General features: G+C 41.0%; 1 protein-coding gene and 1 long non-coding RNA gene across 2 annotated transcripts in view; both read right to left on the bottom strand.

The window, feature by feature from the left end:
* The window catches only part of LOC106726387, a 23,004-nt gene extending 9,430 nt beyond the window's left edge, over positions 1-13,574 (bottom strand). The window contains exon 1 of the long non-coding RNA XR_001362454.1: positions 13,406-13,574. This is a non-coding gene — a long non-coding RNA (uncharacterized LOC106726387). The remainder of the gene's footprint in view (positions 1-13,405) is intronic.
* CACHD1 (cache domain containing 1) overlaps positions 1-21,830 on the bottom strand; it is a gene marked incomplete at its 5' end in the record, with an annotated part of 228,885 nt that overhangs the window by 194,568 nt on the left and 12,487 nt on the right. The gene's annotated exons all lie outside the window — the stretch shown is intronic.

The following is a 21,830-nucleotide window of genomic DNA, read 5'->3' as shown; positions in this document are numbered from 1 at the left end:
AAATATTTCTAACTGAATGTCTCAATTTATTTAACATGAGTTACAGGTATTTTGATTCTCCCAATAAAACTTATCAGCTCTACCCACTATACTACCCAAACCCATGTTTAGAGAATGTGGGCTGAAAAAAAAAAATCCAGCAGGTGGTCTCTCTTTTCACACGCAGAGTGCATGGAAGGCATCTTACAAATACGAAATCATGCTTTGCATGAACAAAAATGATTCCTAAAAGGCATCACTTAGTACATTTTTTTCTTTTTTGCTGCTTGTTTTTTTGTTTTTCCACATAAATATTTCCTGTATTTTCTTTCAAGTATACCAGTGCTTTCACAGAATTTAGATTTTTCTCCTTAACTAGAGGCACTATTCAATTTCCATGTCCTTGGATTGTTTTATCTGGGGATTAGACAACTGTACCAAAACACAGCTGTTCCATTTTTTTTTCTCCTTTATTTTTCACATTAAAAAATTCTCCCACTATCAGCCAGTCCAATTAGTTACTCACTATCAAAAGCCGGCTTTGGTCTTTCATGTTCTGGAAAACTGGATCCAAGTGACAGGGTGTCATGGAAACTGTATCTCGGGTCATTTCCTGTTTCAATTGTTTAGCCACCAAAAAAAGAAGAAAAAAGTTCAGCTCTATCAGATGGAAATTAATGAATGCTTGCTGTTGCTTTTGAAGAGCATGCAACTAAATGAAAAAGTAATTATCCTTTTTGACCAAGTTTTCCCACCAACACCAAGGAATAAGGGGAGATCAGTGCACCCGAAATGGGAAAAGAAAAGTGCTTTGATTGATGCAATGAACCTAGCCTTTTTCAGTTCAGTTCCATAGTTCAGTGGTCAGTTTTAAGGCTGTCCTTGGGTTTGAGAAAAGTAACTACAGGTTAAGTGGTTTTAATTGTAGTTAACTTTGTTCTTACTCTTCCAACAAAATTTTACCTCTCCTCACCTATTCTACTTAACCCAAATTTGTTTTGTTTGTTAACCCTCACCAGGGGATTTTTTTTTTTTTCATTAAGTTTTTAGAGAGAGTGAAAGGTAGGGGGAGAGACAGAAAAAGAGAAACATCTATGTGAGAGCGATACATCGGTTAATTGCCTCCCACATACACTCCAACCCCCAACTGGGGCTGGGGGATCAAGCCTGCAACCAAGGTACATGCCCTTGCCGGGAATCGACCCTGTGACCCTGTAATCCACAGTCTGATGCTCTATCCACTCAGCCAAACCGGCTACGGCATACTTCACCCCAATTTTGACATTAACTAGACAGAGCTGGTATTCTCCTCTTTGACCTGAAATCCCCTCCACGTAAGGGGGATGTGTAAATGAAACAAAAACTGTAATATAATCTGAAAAGATTTCTTGCTGTATTTATTCTCTGCTAACAAAAGAAATACACACACACACACACACACACACACACACGAGTGCGAGAGAGGAAAGTAGAGCTTAAGGCCTACAAGCAATACCAGACGAGCACATGTGTTTAGGAAATGAAGTCCTGGCTGGAATTCAGTAATAATGAGCCCCTCAGTGATCTAATGTACACCGGCGTACACTGCGGTGGAAACAGAGTGGCAGACAGGACAATAAGGAACTCAACCCGTGTTTAATACGTTTCAGCTCTGTCTAAATAACTGCTGGCAAAAAACCGGGAAGCGATACAACAAATCAATTTTAGGGCTCAAGAGGATTTGCTCAAATAGAAGATAGCTATGAAGTGTACATTACAGGGTCAGTTCACAGCTCCATTACGGGGAAGGCGCCCACTTGCAATGCTGTCCTTTTTAGGTTGTGATCTCTCCTCTCTGTTCCAAAACAGGAAATATCTGAGCTGCTTCTTTTTCTTAGATGTAAAGAAGAAAGCAACTGGAAGACATCCCCAAACCAATGAACTTTAAATATTATTCAAGTAAGCTAAGCCTTATATTCCTTATATCTAAATTACTATTTGGACAATTTGGAGAAGGTGGTAAAGGAAAAAAAGGGACATCTTTTAGCAATGACCCCGAGTTCTAGACCTTTAACCTGTCATAAAGTCACTGTGTTTATTTAATCAGTGCCAGGAAAGATGCATCTAGGCCAGTGATGGCGAACCTTTTGAGCTCGGCGTGTCAGCATTTTGAAAAACCCTAACTTAACTCTGGTGCCGTGTCACATATAGAAATTTTTTGATATTTGCAACCACAGTGTAAAACAAAGACTTATATTTTTGATATTTATTTGATATATTTAAATGCCATTTAACAAAGAAAAATCAACCAAAAAAATGAGTTTGCGTGTCACCTCTGACACGCGTGTCATAGGTTCGCCATCACTGCTCTAGGCCAACCTTGTGCACAGTTTCTCTCCTAATCGCTCACACATGCTGCCCAGTCCCTCTCTCTAAATCTACACGAATGCCCTTAAGACACCAACTATGTTTTATTAAAAGTAAGGCGGAGCTGATGATTTCTAACTGGTAGTTGCTTCTATTTCTTTTTGGTTAGCCTTTGAGGAAAGGAGAATATCCATACTTCTATACCTTTTGGGGAGAAAAGACCCTAATTTAGGAAAGTTACTGGTAGACAATCTTTCGAAGTGTTTATATTATATTCACTATGGTTTGGTTTTTATGTACACAAAACAACAGAAGTAGAAGTAATTTCACCAGAGATAATATTTGCCAGAGGTAGAAGTTATTTCTAGAAGCCATTCAGATAGTATTTTCTTACAGAGAAACCAGTTAAAATATGGAAGTAACTGCTGAAGGCATCAACACAAAAGGCATACATCAGTTCAAAGGGTGAACCGAGACTAAAATACATCCAAGAATACAGCTACAAACCAGACTTGAAGGCCTCTGGTCATGATGCCTGAAGTTGGTTCTATCCCAAGAGAAACAATACATAAAATAAAGATGGAGCTGGTACAAGGGGTTGTGAACTGTAAGAGAGGCAAGAAATACAGTATCAAGACAGACCATCTTTATATTCTGGTCATAACTCACTACTTTTCTTTTAATTTCTTTACCCTAGAAAATACAATGTCAGTGCGCTCATTGCACTTTCTACCTTACTTATTTAAATGGAAGGGGAGGAAATAGAGACTCTTAGTTTGTAAGGGGCAGCTCAATTACAGAAGAATTCTAATAAACTTTCACTGTCTCTACAGGAATAGGTTAATTCTTGACATTGGTGGATGAACTTCAATAGTGGATTCGGTGAAAATTTCAACTCCGGGTTGTATCTGCTTTGTTTGCATGCCCAATCAAAGGTATGAATTAGAATATAACAGCGGTTCTCAACCTGTGGGTCGCGACCCCTTGGGGGTCGAACGACCCTTTCACAGGGGTCGCCTAAGACCATCGGAAAACACATATATAATTACATATTGTTTTTGTGATGAATCACTATGGTTTAATTATGTTCAATTTGTAACAATGAAATTGGGGGTCACCACAACATGAGGAACTGTATTAAAGGGTCGCGGCATTAGGAAGGTTGAGAACCACTGGAATATAGGTAAATGTATTAGGCACCTTCAGTGTCACAGATACAATGCTGTAACACTTTTGGACAGTGAAAGCATACTACTGTGAAACAGACATGCATGCTGCTTACTGGACACCCCGAGTGCTCTACCACACACCCAGGTCCTTTCCAGGTAGGTGGGGATCCTACGATCAAGCATGGCCAATGGGTTGTGGTCAGAAGTGACCTGTGACAGTGAACAGACACCCAGGACTTCAGGATGGCATCAGTGATACCAGTAATGAAGAAGAAACTCATGGACGTCAAAACTGGGGGAGCTGCCAAGCTGGAGAGTGATGCAGGTTTCACCCCTAAAGGCATCGTTGGAGCATTTCAAAGCTGTTGCTACCCGTATTACCAAAAGTATGTCACTGTGAAGGAAGCGGGCATCTCTGGGGTTCCTAAGGTGCGGGCAGCTCACATGTTTAACTGCTGCCTTTCTTACAAGGAACTCAAATGTGAATAATTACACAAGCACCACAGAAGAGGAGAGGACTACTCTGTATTCCTAACCACGACCTTCTTTGCCTTTAGGAACATGATCATTACTGAATCCTTTCATAGCCTAATTGAGAATTAATGCCCCCAAAAGATGACTGGCATGTGTAAAAAAAATCTACTTGTCACTGCCTACAAAATGAAGGTGAGTCCTCTGTGTCTGTCTTGCCCTGTTAAGGCAAACCTAGAAGTCACAAGTTGAGATGTCAAGGTATCAAGATAGAGAAAAGACACATCAATCCCTAGGAGACATTCATTAAACAAATAATCTGTGTACACTGAGATGTGGGGATTTTTTTCAGTACTGCAGCCTGTCCACGGCCAGGGATTCCTAGCTTTTGTGTGTGTCCTGAAGCCCAGGGACAGGGCAGTCAAGTGTGTGACGCTCTTCTCAGAATCATGTGTTTAAATGCACCAAATAGCTTGGCTCTGTTGCGCAATGGATAGCGCATTGGACTTCTTCTAAATGCACCAAATAAAACACACAGGATTGTAAAGAACACCAATTACAAAATGTTTTTTAACTTATGATATATATTTTTTGCATGCTTCTTTATTAATGCACTAGAGGCCTGATGCATGAAATTTGTGCAAGAGTAGGCCTTCCTTCCCCCAGCTGCCGGCACCGGCTTTCCGCTGGCACCAGCTTTCCTCCGGCACCCGGGACCCAGGCTTCCCTCACACCCCCGGCTTCGTCCGGAAGGTTGTCCGGAAGGATGTCTGGTCTGATTAGCATATTACGTTTTTATTATTATAGATTAATCAACAAGATAAGATCCAGCAGTGTGTCTAACAACTACTATAATTTCAAAGTTGTAAGGATCATGTCATTTCAACTTATCTATGATACTTAAAACAAGTTATATCTTTGATATGTTTTGATGACAAAGTCCCAGGTACGGCCAATACTATTAGGATTTATTGTCTACATCATCATGGAACAAGATGCCAAATTTCTGTTAGAGGTTTGTGTTATAATTCTTTTTGAATTCTATGGAGCACAGAATAAGAACCCCTGAGTTTTACCCTTTCCTGATTAATACAACCATACTACAAACTCACAAGCAGAGTTCTACTGGGCTGTCTAGAGTTGAGTGTACTGCAGTGCGTGAGGCATGTTCTTCTGTGGCTTTTCTTCTGCTACTGAGTTTCTATCATTTATTTTGTGTTCTCACCAATTGTTTTCAACATAATGGCAACTAACTAAAGTATCATTCAGGCTGTTAAAATGCAATTTTATGGAAGCTTAGGTGCCCTTCAAGGCAATGAAAACTGATAAAAATCATCCCATAAAAAGGGACTGGTCAAGGCTTTTGACATCATAAACACCACGCAGTCTGGGAAAACTCACCAACAGTTGTACAAAAGGCAGCTGATAAAATACTCTGTCCAGAGACTTGTCATGACTTCAAGAAACATGAAGACACATGGAGATAGCCAATACAGGATGCTGGGGTCACTAGGTCAGAATGCCATCCAGTTCTCAGCTGGTCAGCCCTACACACTATCCCTGGGTACACACCAGGAAGGTGTATCCCAAACTAATTGGGATGTCAGGTCTATTTAATAAGCCTACGAAGGCTGGGTAAAACAAGACTGAAATAATTCATACATCTTAAGTCATTCCTCTATTCTATAAGTTGGGGAGAAGGAGAAGGGAGAAGGGAGAAGGGAGAGAAGGGAGAGGGAGAGAAAGGAGAGGGAGAGGGAGAGAAGGGAGAGAGCGGGAGAAAGAGGCATTAACATAACATAAACCATCACTGCATTTTCTTAAATCATCCCTAGCATAGTAGTCAACACCTTACTCAAAAGTATGTGACACAGCAGACAACTGAGCTCTCAGCCCTGATAGGGAGGCAAGGATTAGAGAATCAAGAAAGTATTTTAAATCAAGCAATAAATCCTGCAGACAAGATCTGAGAACCAACAATGAATGAATCCATCTTGCTTCATGTGTCAAATACTAAGAGGTTGTGTAGTATACTAGAAGCACCACGGACTGGATGGCAAGTCAGGAGACCTGACTTTTAATCTGGACCCTATCTCCAATTAACTTGGGGAAACGGGGCCATAACTACATTTCCAAGAGCCTCAAATTTCCCTTCTTTCAAATGAGATTAACTTTGAAGGTACCTTCTCACATAAAAATAAAGATTTGATAACTTGAAATCTCAGGAAGATGACAAAGTAAGTAGACCATACTGTAACAATATAATCAAATACAGATTTAAACTGAATGTTTTCTAAAACAAAGAGTATTTCAATTTCTCCTTTTTTTATTGTTGTTGTTAATCCTCACCCAAGGATATTTTTTCCGTTGATTTTTAGAGAGAGAGAAAGAGGAAGAGGAAGAGAGGAAGAAACATCAATGTGAGAGATACATCCATTGGTTGCCTCCCGCATACCCCCTACTGGGGCCAGGGATTGAACCTGCAACCCAGGTACACTGCCCTTAACCAAGGATCAAACCAGAGATCTTTTGGTGCAGGGAGGAGGAAGGGGTGTGCTCTAACCACTGAGCACACCAGCCAGGGCAATACTTCCATTTCCTATTGTGAGGTCCCTATGCTTTCTCTCGGGTAGGCCTCTCTGTGCTTATTATATACCTAACCACTGATTTAATTGTCCATGAGTCTTTTGAAGGTATAACACTGTCTTATTTAGGGATATATTCTCCCAGCATTAGAAGAATCAGGGGAAAGTCTTTTTCTGGAGAAAAGAAGAATGTGGGAAGACCTGTCAAAGGGTCTGAGATCTGGTGAATGTCCCCTGCCCCTTTATGCTGCCCGGTGCATCCTGTTGCTATTTGGATTGCTTTCTCCCCAGGGGCTCACCCGTTTACTAGCAGTGGAGGGCTCTTCAGATAAGCAGGAGAGTAAGTCAGGGTCTAATGTCTGCTGATTCCCGGCTCTTTCCCAGGTTCTGTTTCCTCCGAACTATATAATTCCAAATTGCCTTGGTTCTCATAACCGTTAATTTCATCAGATTTGGAAACCTCTTTATTCTTCCTGACAACAGGTCTCTCTCCTTCCCTGCCCTTCCCTACTGTACTTGCCAACCACTGCTGGCTATCATTATGGAAGTGACATTTCACAACTAGGAAAGACTTGCAGATTTCGCCCAGCCTGCTAGCACGGAAAGAGAATGCATGGATGACGTCCTTTTCTACTTCTACCCCAGAGGCACACATAGTACTGGCTAAAATTATTGGCTAAATGAATGATGCTCAAAGGACCATGGGTGGCCAAAGCCCAGCAGCATTACTGGCTGATGCAAGAGAAAAGAAGAAGAAAAAAAAATAGTTCTACCTTCATATTGAGGAGAGAGGCACTATAAAATCAGATTCTTTCTCTTTCTCACTCTCTCTTTACTGCAAAGTTAATAACTCATCAGTAGCCAATGGGTTGATCACTCCTTGACTCTCAGCATTTGGGAAGAGAAAGCAAACTTTCCCAAACAAACAAAGACACATGTAACTTGGGGGAGGGGAAAAAAAGGACTAAATTTCAAACCTGCTTTGAAACACACATCTTAAGGCCCCTCAGGTTAAAAATGACAGCTAGAGTCCTTTAATCTTGAAAATGTTCTCTCCATGGAAACCTTAAGGACAGGAAACCACTTAGGCAAAGCTCTTTTCTTTTTCTTTTTTTCTTTCTTTTTTTTTTAGGCAACTTCTAAGAAAAATCTAGGTTTTGAGGAAATTGGGCTTCCATGAACAACTATCCTATAGGAAGGTAGTCCAGGTCATGTGGTTTCATTGATCCATGAATTAACCCATAAATAAAGCTTCCCCAGTCTGGCTCAGCTGGAAGAGACAGACTCACTTCATTCACTTCTCTAAGATTCTTGTCCTCAATTCCCAATGCACCATCTCCACTATTAAGATCCTAGGTAGGGTCTTAGCTGGTTTTGCTCAGTGGATAGAGCGTCCACCTGTGGACTTAAGAGTCCCTGGTTCGATTCTGGTCAAGGGCACATGCCCAGGTTGCGGGCTTGATCCCCGATGTGGGGCATAGAGGAGGCAGCCAATCAATCAATGATTCTCTCATCATGGGTGTTTCTCTCTCTCTCCCTCTCCTTTCCTCTCTGAAATCAATAAGAATATATTTAAAAAGAAAAAGATCCTAAGTAGGTAGAACAAGGATTCCATACTGTGGTCCAAACCATTTTCACCCAAAGCCAGTGAATTTTGTAAGCTGTAATTTTCAAGTTCAACAAGCATCTATTTCAATGTGATGCTTTGGACTACAACAGCCTGGGAAAATTCGAATTAGCACATAACCCTAGAAAATTCTACCTGGAAGATTACAGGAGGAAACTACAGCACAGAGAGGTTAAGTGATTAGCTTAAGGTCCCAGCAGATGTCAAACATAGTTTCCTAACTCAAAGGCTGCTAGATTTCTCTGGACTCGCTAGCATACCACATCTTAGACATTCCAGACTGACTAAACTTAAAAATAATAATAATATTTAGCTAAAAAGCAATCAAAATATTTTCAATAAGTGTAAGGTGAGGCAATTGTGCAAAATCTTGCCATCATTTATAGAATCTGGAGCCTATTAGCAGGAGTGAAATAGCCCACATATTTCAAAGGATAAGTCTAATGTAGTTCAAACAAGCTCCAAACATCAAGTCACTTTCACAACCATCCAAGTTCTAGGATGCATTGTCTGGGACATCAGCCAGGTTGGCAAACAAATCATTATAAAATGCAAAGGTATTAAGTGCCCTCTTGCCTTTGGCAGTACACTCAAAGCTATTCAAATATATTATAGTGAAACTAAAATACAGCCACCAAGTCTCAGCCAAAAAGAGGGAGTGAAGTCTATGCATGTCTTTTTAAAAAACCTGTTTAGGTATTCCAACTTTTGTTCTATTTCCTTGTGAAAGACAAACCTAGGAAGAAGTGGAGGAGGAAGACCCAGCCATAAGCTTGTAGAAAAAAAAGAAGGAGGAAAAAGTAGGCTTTGATGAACGCATTTAAGGATTTCAGTGCTAGGGACACTTTGAAAACTCATTATAGAAACTCATGATCAAAATAGGTCCAAAAAAAAAAAAGGCTAATTCTCTTAGGTCTGAGTCAATAAAAAGGAAACGTTATGGCCTCTCTTTCTGTCCTCGTCTATCTTTCTCTCTCTCTCCCAATCAACAACTGTCCAGGCAGACAGATCAGCCCGCTGGGCACACACCCTTTTGTATGGTCAATCACTTGGAAGAGAATGGAGAACTGAACAGTCTTCCAAGTATATGAAGAGACTGTATGTACAATGCCAGCAGCCACTTTATCTGTTTTAACAGAGAAGGCCACGAAGAAATAAACTTCCTATTACATAGGATAGCTTTTCCTGGCACATCAGGAAGGAATTCCAAAATATAAGATGGGCTCTCTGAGACTGGGATTTGGCATTCTGTTGTCAGGTGCTCTTTCTCCCCCCCCCCCACCCCCACCCCAATGATGATTACCATAACACTACATTTGCAGCAATTTCCAGTTTTCAAAACACTTCTACATATATTCCATTCTCTCCAAGAGGGGGGGATGGGTTCTCATATTTGCCTACTTGGGACAGAGAGGTGAACTAAAACGAATGTGTCTTCAACCACTGGATCTGTTACATATTTCCTGGTGACTAAGGTACAAAAATGCCAGTTTCTGCCATTACCCACTCTCATATTCTCTAGAGTCCCTACACAAAGATTCAAGATTTACCCAGGCAGCAAATATTAAGGGGCTCATTAAACGCTGAATCAATGAATGTAACTAAACTGTCAGGCAGAAGCTGACATAAATTTGAATCCAACCTCTTCCACTTTTTAACTTTCCAAAAGTTGTTTACACTTTCTGAAGTCAGTAACTGCATTAGAAAGAGAACTCGAAACCTTAGCATAAAGCCTGGCATGTTAAAGAAGCCCCCAAAAGTGTGCTATTGTAAGTCCCACTTACCAAAAAAAAAACATTGCCCTCTGGAGATATTTTTTCCTTTCCCAGCAATTTAAGGAACCATATCAGGCAAAATTCTGTGGTTTCGCTTATAGTAAATAAAGCAGCTTCCATTCGGTTACATTCTAAGATACAAGCTTACAAAATAAATGGAAAGAAAAAGAAAGTGTAAATCCTTTGTCTAATTAAGCTTTGGGGTGTCGCTGTCTGGGAGCTCGAGAATTGCCATCCTTTATAATTAAATCTTCTTTGTGACCGCGTCTCATGATATGTAACTAATACAGCTTGACTTGCCCACAAGTAAGAATGTTAAAATTCCATTCGAATTAGCAGAAAGCAGGGAAAGAAAGAGAGCTGGGACAGATGAGAAAATTTCACTTGTCTTAGAGGACAGAGCCGGAGCCACACTTGACAAACCCCTACCTGGTCTGAAAAAAAAGTTATCCAAAGCTTTAACTAAGAGGATAAGAAGCCACCATTGTTGGTGGCTTAAAGCGATCCACTTTCCCTGGGACTCCGGGCAGTGGGGCCCTCATTGGAAATGCAAAATCCCCAGCTGGGGGCAAGAAGAAGAGAAAATGTTTAAAAGATGCTCAGGTCCGGAGTGCCAAGACCAAGGGTCTCAGAATCCGAAGCTCAATCTCCTCCCTCCACACCCACCCCTTCGTCCCCCTCCCATTCTTTGGGAGCAGCTCCTTCCCAGCTCTGCCATCGGGTGTCAGGGAGACTTGGGAAGTGCCCCGGGAACTGCTGAGAGATGGAGAAACACACAAAGGCTCCCTTCCACAAAGCATGCTTTCACAGAGGCGGCCGTGTCTATTAAACACATCCCCTGACCGCGCATACACTTCTCTAAGGAGATTATGAGGACCACGAGCTCACTCAATTAGCCCCACAAAATGTTGTTAAACCCACTGCAGGCAGGAGAAAAAGGTATGCGTGGCGAGGAGGAGGGGAGATTTAAAATTAGTGGCAGGGGGCCTCCCCTCTCCTTGGTCATTCCCAGGGGAAAAGAAGGTGTGCACAAAACCGTCCCATAAGGCTGCTGCAGCTTCTGGGTGGAGCCAGTTGGCATCCGTACAATTCTTTTCCTCCACTTGCATTCTCATAGTGCCAGCTACGGGGCTGTAACACATTCAGAGTGTCCCTTCCCATACATAAGTCATACGAGAGGCATAATTCCCCGTGCAGTAATATGTGCTTTTCAAACTGCTCTGCAAATCTTTGGAAGTTGGGAGTACAAAATGTAGTAATTTTCCAATAAAACTTATGATACATTTTCTCAAAATATAACAGTATAAATGCGGTGCCCAACTTTAGACACTTACAGTTACTAAACCACTCATGGGCTGTCATTGGCTAAATGAATGATTAAATTTTTCACCACATTTATTTCTTCATGATTACTTCCTTCCTGGAGAATGAAGTAGTTACGCAAAGAACAAGTCGACCCAAAGCAATAAATGGAATGTCTTATTTATCTAAATGTATGAAAGATAAATAAAGAGATCTTTCCCTCAAAAAGTACTTTTTAGCTCTTATAATAAGATATGTAAGACTTTATAATTCACAAAGGGATTTTAGAGACAGTTCATTTGATATAACAGCTCTGTGAAGTGTTACTTACTCTCATGTTATAGGTGAAGAAAGAGACCCAGAGGGATTAAGGTGGAACCCCGGGTTATTGCTTCTAAATTCACCTCACCCCCACTCTCACCCCAGCACTTCCTGAGAGTCTACTCTTGTCCTGGGCACTATATAAGGTATTGAAGAATTAGAGCAGAGGTTCTCAACCTGTGGGTCGCGACCCCTTTGGCGGTCGAACGACCCTTTCACAGGGGTCGCCTAAGACCATCCTGCACATCAGATATTTACATTACGATTCATAACAGTAGCAACATTACAGTTATGAAGTAGCAACGAAAATAATTTTATGGTTGGGTCACAACATGAGGAACTGTATTTAAAGGGCCGGAAGGTTGAGAACCACTGAATTAGAGAAAGCAGGCTTAGTTTCTTCCCATAAGTAGCTCACAGAGCAAGTACAGAGTTCTAAGGGGGTCACAAAGCAGCCATAACTCAACCCAAATATAGATGTAAAAAAAGGAGACAACCTTTCAGTATTAGAAACTAGACCTAGTTGTCCAGTATAGACAATGAAGGAAATACCATAACTGAATCCTCAAGGACAAGCCCAGTGTTCTCTTCACACCACAATGCCTTCCATACTCACCAGTATTAAGCGAGGCTAACAAAAAATGGAACTGATGAGAGTATTTATTCCAGAAGATAAATAATTGCCCACTATACTCAGCAAGTCCCAGCAGCAGGGCTGTCTGTTATACTTACGCTAAGTCTGAAGAAAAGGTAAGTGACATAAGGTAAGTGAAGTGCCATTGGCACAGGCAGGTACTCCATTAAAGGTAGCTTACTATTCCCGTGTGACAGGGGGAGTTACCCTCTGGGATGAGCAGGAAAACTCCTTCCTGTGAGATGAGCCTGGAGAGACATGGAGCCACGATCCATTTGGTTCAAAGGCACTAAATGGACACATGGCCTAGGAAAGGGGATGAGGCCAGGCTGCTGGTCAGAGGCCTGTTTCTGAGAAAATAATGGGAGAACCCATCTCCCTGCTACCAGAAGAAAAGCTATCCTTCCCTATATTTTTCTAAAGTTATAAAAATGCCATTATAACTCAAGCAACGAAGATTTCCAGTGGCCTTTGACTAAAGATAAAACATCCCCAAATACAGGCTGTTTATACTGCAGCTATAGAATATCTGCAGCTAAAAGAATAATGCTACCCAGATTTTTTTTTTAATTTCTTCATTTTTTTTTAATGTGAACTTGTTTTTTTAAAAATCCCAATCTTTTTAAACTCATGGAGAAATATTTTGAAAGAGTCCTAGAGTTTCAAACCATCATTAGTCAAAAAAGAAAACTAAGGAACTGTCTTTGAAGAAAATCAAAGATAGTTTGTAATTTTAACTCACACAAAAGGCTAGTCTCTCACTGTTCGTTTTTAGTGATAATTTCATAAAGTGAGAACTGTACCCAATCCCCCATCGTTTTGGGTCACTACGTAGAGGACCTTGACATTCAGGGACTAAACCTTTAAAGTTTGGACCATTGTAAAGCAAACCTTACCCAAGCTCTAAAGCATGGTAATCAATTTGAGTCATTATTAATAGTATAGTCATATCATCCTGGTTTCTAGGGATCATAAGATAGGCTTGATTATGTCCATACTTTCTAAAAGTTATTTAAGCAAAGTTTTTCTCGACTTCTCTTTTTAATTTTTACACAAAGACCGCATGGGGTTGTAGGTATAGGGAATTTAAATTGGCAGGAGCGTTCAGTCCTACATTCCCACCATCAGTTGCTGTTGATCCCCCTGAGAATAAGAGGTGATGCCTGAAAAGTATGATAGGAAGCGATTTTACATACGTGCTTTCTTTCAGTCCTCACTACATTCTTTGAGGTAGCTAGTACTCCCCATTTTACAGATACAGCACTTGAGGCTAGGAAGCCAGGTCACACAACCTCTGTGTGATTGTTCTGGAAAGACAGAAGAGTTCTGAAAGTCACTGAATGGGATCACTGTGGGAGAGCAGTGCTTTGCTCACCCAACGTGCACGCTCTCCCCTCAGATGTCTGAAGGGCACAGGCGTCTTCTGAGAGAGGGAAACTCATCAGTTGGAGGAGAAAATGCCAGGTTTAAAGTGAGGCTTGTTAGAGAGGGAGCTATCACAGATTATTAATTTAGCCTTCTCTCCCAGCCAGTGTTTGATGTAAATGGCAAGGGTTCAAAGGTCAAAGAGGAAGAAGTATGTGCTTTAATTTCTCCCCCCTAGAGGTGCGTGGATGTTTTCTATTAACAAAAACCCTGTAGCCAACAAATCCCGGGCTTGGATCAAACGGCCCTCCATCTTTTAAGTTACAACATCACAGGGAGGCGTTTCAAGAGGAAACGGGCCCCAGCAGACCTGCACTACCGGGGAGAAGGCTGGTCTGGCCTTTAGGAATTTGAAAAACATTTTCCTTTTTGCTGAAATTGCTTAGTGACAGACAAAAATGTCCCCAAATCGGCGTTCTTGATCTATAGACAGGGACAAAATTGGGAAAAACAGCAACACACACACAGAAGAAGTGGGCAGGGACTGAAAATAGAGCCATTAGTACCTGAAGAACCAAGCCCTCCGGCCAAGGCTATTAGGAACAGACATTTTGGCAGCAAGCTTAGTCCACAGGGCTCTGTCTGAGTTCAATGAAAATAGCCAGTACTTAATCTGTATTACAGTGTACCGTACATAGCAAATGCTCAATCAGTAGTAGGTAATATTGGATAACACTTCCCTTTTCCCAGCCATAATAATGTAGGAGACTCGTCCTACTCATTTCTCATCCCCACACACCAAAACCCTCACTGCTGCTCAAAACCTAGACGTGAGGGTTGGACCGTGAAATTCTGATGAGCAGCAACATATCCCTTCATAGAAAAAGGCTAACACTTTGTGAGAACTCTGACATCAGCCACTGGGCCAGATATTCTCGTAGACCTTCTCTCATAACCCTATCACCATGAATGTACCCCTGACTTTCACACTGAGAAACCTGAGGCTCGGAAGGGCTTGCATTAAAAATTAATTTCTGGAAACAGGCTTTTGTGATTTGGCCTGGGTAGTAGGTCTACATTTTTTTTTAAATTTAAATTTAAATTTAAATTTAAATTTATTTATTTATTTATTTATTTTAGAGAGAGGAAGGGAGAGAGGGAGAGAGAGAAACATCAATGTGAGAGAGAAACATCGATCAGCTGCCCCCCGATACTCACCAGACCTGGGGATCAAACCAACAACCTGGGTATGTGCCTTGACCGGGAATCGAACCCACCACCCCTCGGTACACAGGCCAACGCTCCAACCAACCGAGCCACACTGGCCAGGGCTGGGTCTGCTTTTATAACCCCTTTGCGTGAATGTTGTTTCAAACAACAGACTTTGACATGGTATTTGGAAGCCAAACTGTTGTAAACTGAGGATACCTGGAAGCATTCAGATTTCTCACCACTGCTTGGGAAGGCCTCTGCACTACCTATAAATGCCTTTTACTTTGAAGCACATCCACAAAGCCTCCAGGAAGGTAAGCTTCCCCCTTGCCCAACAGGACAGCCCTAGGAGACTGGAGAGTGGGGTAAGTCCCAGGCAGTTCAGTTAGAAAAAAGAAATAAAAATCCAAGCGCAGGGTTTATGGAAAACACACAGAGGAAGAATAAAGCATGGTAATTGTTTACAGGCCACTTGTGAGTCTTCTAAAAAGGTCGTAAACAAGAAATGTGGCTTGGGAGAGACTAGCCTGAAGTGTTTATCCCTCAGGCAATCCCTCCAGTGCCTGTGAGCCCTCCGCATTCATCAGACTAAAGTCTTGCCCTGGCCAGGTGGCTCAGTTGGTTGGAGTGTCCTCCCATACTCCAAAGAGTGTGGGTTCGATTCCCAGTCAGCGTGTACTTGAGGCAACCAATCAATGTTTCTCTCTCTCCCCTCCCCCTTCCGCTCTCTCTAAAAATTCAATAAAAATATCCTCAGGTGAGGATTAGAATAAAAGTCTCAATCATTGCATTCGAATCATCTCCCTGCCCCCACCCTGGCCCCCACTGTTCCCAGACAGCTTACTAACAACCCCTGCCCCCCACCCCCACCCCACCAGGGTAATACCTACTCCAGGAAGGCAGAGCTGTACTTTGTTGACTATTCTACCTTCAGTATCTACAAGAATGCCAAGCTAGCAATAGATATGCATACATGTGAAATGAAAGATGACTTATTTCACCATTTACTTCATTGTCCCTGTTAAACTGTTTAGATACAAGAATCATCCCTACAGTTTTAAAGGTGTTATGCAGAGACATGAATGTTTTAAGGAAAAACGTATTTACAGAATTCTAATGTGATCATAAAACTAAGAAGAAATGGTCCAATGTCTATCTATACAACTTTGATCTTAGTCTCATTAACTACGAGAACCAGTGTGTAAAAATCAAATTCTAATAAAATGGAAGAGACCTAAAATTACAAAATCAGGCACACTGCTTGGTAGATGGTATGCAGGCTTCCTATGCCTTGATTCAATGTTAGATATTATGGGAAGTAGCACCACATAACTTTTACTTCAATAACCTATGAACGTGCTAAGTAAAAATTCTGTTACATTCAAGTCCTGTAACATTTGAATCAGATCCAATGGAAGACAAGTTTCTGGAGGGTAAATTAAAAAAGGATACTTATCATGCTTTACCTCCTTGATATATTTTACTATGTCATAAGGAGATTCCCTTCATAATGAATTCTTGATAACTTAGTCCAAAATAGATAGCAATTATTTTTGTAAGTACGAATGTCTCCAAAATCATTTATTAAGATCCAATAAAATGGGTGTTTATGTTCATTTGAAAATGTCTTAACTATTACTTAGTTTCAATCACTAAATGAACTAAATGCAGACTGTTTAGTAACCACATCCTGGATGCAGTAATTCTCTTCATGACTTTTCTAAAGGTCATCATGGAATAGACACAGCCAAACAAAAAATAAGGGATGGGCAAATGGAGCTTGGTCAAAAATCTGAAATTTTCAAAACACAAATTATAAAGTATCTCCTACCGGGTGCTTAGAAACATAATTCTGTCCGAAACATGTTATGCCGTGAAACATATTACGTTATTAGGATGTATCTGTAATAATAGGTTTGCAAAATATAAACTCCACCAGCATAGGTAATTCCAAACCATAATCATCTCACATAAAGCTAACATTATATTCTAATACATATTAGAACTGCCTTCCACACCTTCTACTAACCAAATAGATTAAGCAGTCCCAGATTATCATGCCAACATGACACCGTCAAGTACTTCCTAGTAAATAATCAATTAAATTTTTAAAAGGAGGTGGGGGAGAGTCCAGCATAAAACTAAGATGCTAGCCAAAATGATCAAAGTCATTCCCATGCCCTGGCCGGTGTTGTTAACTGGCTAGAGCAGTGGTCAGCAAACTCATTAGTCAACAGAGCCAAATATCAACAGTACAACGACTGAAATTTCTTTTGAGAGCCAAATGTTTTAAACTTAAACTATATAGGTCAGTACATTGTTATTAACTTAATTAGGGTACTCCTAAGCTGGCCTTTGCTAAAAACATCCTAAATCTGATTGAGGTACATTCGCTGAAGTCGACCCCTTCCAACTCTCCCATCCACACTCGTCTTGTATACTTGTTTCGTCTATCTCCTTTCATTCATCCTCTCTATATGTCCAAACCATCTCAACATACCTTTCTCAATCTTCGACACTACATCTCCTTTCACTCCACAACGTTCCCTAAAATTAACTTAATAAACTTTACTTAAAGTTTAAAGTCAACTTCACACTGTACGTGCGCACCCGCACGTGGTATTTTGTGGAAGAGCCACACTCAAGGGACCGAAGAGCCGCATGTGGCTCGCGAGCCGCAGTTTGCCGACCACTGGGCTAGAGCATCAGCCTGTGCACCGAAGGGTTGTGGGTTTGATTCCTGGTCAAGGGCATGTTCCTGGGTTTCAGGTTCATCCCTGGCCCTGGGAGGCAACCAATCAATGTGTGTCTCTCTCACACACATATCCCTCTCTCTCTCTCTCTCTCTCTCTCTCTCCACTCCACTCTCTCTAAAAATCAATGGAAAAAATATCCTTGAGTGAGAGGTCTGGAACCACTGCACTCATTATACAACAGGCAAGAGCAGCCTGAGAATTACCTAATATCGGGTGACAGAGCCTGGAGAGTAACAGAGAACAAGTGGAGCCAGGGCTCTGGTCAAACTGTGCCTGAAGCGCACGCACACTATCGGTAAACCTTCCAGCTACTTAAGCCAACAAACTCTCTTTATCCTCTCAGGCAGTTTCAGATGGCATGGGTTATTACTTATAACTCAATATATCCATTGACAACAATGATGATGATGACAATGAGTCTACAACATACATATAACTGTGACTCTAACAACCACCCAGGGTTGAGACAGGTATGATTTTTCTACTTATAGAGTGAGAAAACTGAGGCCATGAAGAGGAAAACGGGGACTTGTCAAAGTTACACAGCTAATAAGCTAAGATCTCGATTGCCTTTATTCATCAATTGCTCAGCAGAGAATATCTGTAAATGTGAAGATTATCAATGTAGTCTCATATTTTCTATATTGAACAGTCTTATTCTCTTGAGTCTTTAATCTATTGCAACTATCCTACTAAATCATAGCCTTGGCCCAGTGAGCTTTTGTTGATGTACATCAAGCATGTCAAACTCGCGGCCTGCGGGCCGCATGCCTCATTTATTTGGTCCATGTTAGCCTTTGAGTTTGACATGCTTGATGTACATCATTAAACAATACAATTTTATCAAATTTAAATGAAATTGCAAAGGTAAATGTGGTGCTACCACTCCATGAAGAATAAATGCCTTCATTACTTTCCCCACCTCCATTTTTGTCTCCCCCCACCTCCACCTCCACCCATACCCCATACAACCAGGGTACCCAATAGCCAGAGGGATATTTCTAAAGCAAAAGTCAATCACATGGCTCTTATGCCTAAAATCTTCCAATGGCTTCCCATTTCAGCCAGAATAAAATCCAAACTCTGCTCTTCACAGGGATCCTATTCTCTCTCATCTTCCTCCCTCCCACCCTCTTTCAGTGCCTTCTTCAGCCCCTCACACACACCTCTCAGGCGCAGTGCATCCTACCCCTTCCCCCAGCTCTTCCCAAGCAACTTCAACACCATTCAGGCCTCAGCTCAGCTCAAACAGCAGACCAGCCCCCCAGGAGGCCTCCTTTGAAAACCTTTATCTCCCTCAAAGAACTAAGCCAACGTTATCTTTAATTTTTGCATATTTAAATATCTACTCCCTCCCACCCTACCCCCTTCTAGAATGAAGGCCCCTCAAAGGCACGGACTCTGTTCTGTTATCTCTGTACCCTCCTCAGGAGTTCAATCAGTGGTTACTAACAGATTGATTGCCTGAGTGACTTAATCTAAGAATCCACAGGCCACTTAAACCAAAACTTTTAAACAATGCTTTGTTTTGAGCTGAAAACAAGAACTGCAAAGCCCATGACTCCCTTTGAAAGATTTGTATCTGTCCTAGATTACACTTTATTCTTTCTAATCCGGGGCATCATTATTCTTTAAGTAATAAAATCAACTTCCTTGTGAGAGTAATGTCACCTCAATAAACGGAAAAGAGAAAACAGAAATGTTACAAAACTAAATGGTGGTGATCATTGTACAAGTCTACACACGTAATAAAATCAGTAAATTGTTTTTAAAAATTAACAGTAAGAAAAGAACCCAATTTAAAAATGGGCAAAGGTGTTGGCATTTCACCAAAAAAACAGATCTATAGATTAATGGCAAACAGGCACTTGAAAAAATGCTCGGCACCATTATTCACTAGCACATGTCTATTAAAACCACCATGAGATACCACTTCATACATTGTACACTGGGTGACATTAAAATGACTGACCCAATCAAGTCCTGGCGAGGATATGGAGCCACCAGGACTCATTGCTGGAGGGAATACAAAATGATATAGCCCCTTTAGAAAACAGACTGGCAGTTTCTTACAAAGTTTAACATACTCTTACCATATGACACAGTAATCCCAGCCCTAGAGATGGGAAAACATATGTTCCAACAAAAACTTGTACATGAATAAACATATAGGAATGTTTATAGATTTATAACCTCAAAAAATTCCAACTGTTTTTCAACTGGTGAATGGATAAACAAACTGTGGTATACCCACACCATGGAATTCTACTCAGCAACAGAAAGAAATGAACTGTTGATATACACAATATAGCTGAATCTCAAATGCATGATGCTAAATTTTAAAAAGCCAGACTCAAAATGCATACTGTAATGCATCCATTTATATAACAATCTGGCAAAGGTAAAATTACAAAGATGGAGTTCCAGGTGAGGGGGCTGGAGGACTGACTACAAAGAGAATTTGGGGGCCTGATGAAACTGTTATGTACCTTGATTGTGATAGTTACATGACTGCGTATTCACTAAAACTCATGGAACTCCACACCAAAGAGTCCATTTCCAAACTCATTAGGATGGCTATTTAAAAAAAAAAATGTTGGCAAGAATGTGAAGAAATTATTCTTGTCCATTGCTGATAAGAATATAAAATGGTATAACCACTTTGGAAAACAGTATGACTGTTCCTCAAAAAATTACACATAGAATTATCACATGATATAGCAATTCCACTTCTGGGTGGAATGCAGGGACTCAAATATTTGTACTACCCATGTTTATAGTAGCATTATTTACGGTAGCCAAAGGATGGAAGCAACCCAAGTGTCTATCAATGGATGAATGGACAAGCAAAATATGGTATATACATACAATGGAATATGATAGCCTAATTTTAAGCAAAGAAGTAAAAAAGCTGACATTTTTAAAGGCTCTCCCTGGTACTCTAATAGTCCTCGTTTCCTTTATAACACTACTCAAAATCTGTAATTTACATTTATATGATTATTTCTTTAATGTCTATTTCCTCTAGTACGTGGTATACTCCATCAGAGTAGGGACCATGTCTCTCTTTTTTTTAACCACAAACTCAAATCCAAGATAGTACCTGGTATATAGTATGTGCTCGATAAATATTTGTTACGCATATTAACCAATGAATTTAACCTCTAGGGCAAAGTAGCTCTAAGCACATAATTTGCAAGTATACACACCTTTTTGCATTTTTTCATATTCTTAAATGTCCTCAATATACGTTTCCCCCACTTTCTCTAACATGAAGAAATTAAACATCAGAAACACCTAATATTCCGAGTCCTAATGTGCTTGATACACTTTCACTCATCAGAAACATTTAAATCTTCAGTAGCAAGTAATGGCTCAAGACAATTCACTCTAAGACTAAAGTAATGAAATTAACATATGAAACACAGTAAACTTTGTTATAATAACTATTAAAAAGTTCCAAAGTCGCCCTAACCAGTTTGGCTCAGTGGATAGGTCTGCGGACTGAAGGGTCCCAGGTTCGATTCTGGTCAAGGGCATGTACCTTGGTTGCGGGCACATCCCCAGTAGGGGGTGTGCAAGAGGCAGCTGATTGATGTTTCTCTCTCATCAATGTTTCTAACTCTCTATCCCTCTCCCTTCCTCTCTGTAAAAGATCAATAAAATATATTTTAAAAAAAAAAAGTTACAAAGTCTACTGTTAAAAGACGGGCACACAATTTCTGTAGTCCAGACATTTTCGAGCCTTCACCATATGCCAGGGACAGTGCTAACCGTACCAGGACTACAGATGAATACATCTGGGCTCTTTCTGGCAGGAGCTCATGCCCTAATAACTCTCATCTGTACAAAGCTTTACTGTTTGCAACTCTTGCCCACATTTATTATCTGAATATACATGTATGCAAATAAAATGTTCTAGGCCTCCTTGCCGGGCACCCTGAATTTATGCTGACTCTAGGGATCTCGACCCCTAACAAATGAAATTGGTTCACAGTCAGCACAATCTATTCCCTCCCAAGACTACCACGGGGCAAATATCCCTGTTTCACAGAGGATCCAACCAACTCTGGATCCAACAGCCAAGACTGTCAAACACCTCCGTTCTCCCAACTTTCTCCAAGTCTGCCCAGGGCAGCACCAGCCAGTGCCAGTTTCCCAGGGAGAGAGCAGCAGCAGCAGCAAAGAGCCAAAAACTGGCTCTCCTGCCTTGGCCAAGAGCAGCTCTCACTCGGAGGACACAACCCAAGACACACATAGCACCCACACTTCAGCACCCTCTGCCTCT

The sequence above is a fragment of the Myotis brandtii genome, unplaced genomic scaffold (genome assembly GCF_000412655.1).
Source record: "Myotis brandtii unplaced genomic scaffold, ASM41265v1 scaffold26, whole genome shotgun sequence".
Lineage (NCBI taxonomy): Eukaryota > Metazoa > Chordata > Mammalia > Chiroptera > Vespertilionidae > Myotis > Myotis brandtii.
Note: the sequence above shows the minus strand (reverse complement) of the source record. Positions and strands in the feature narration are given on the sequence as shown.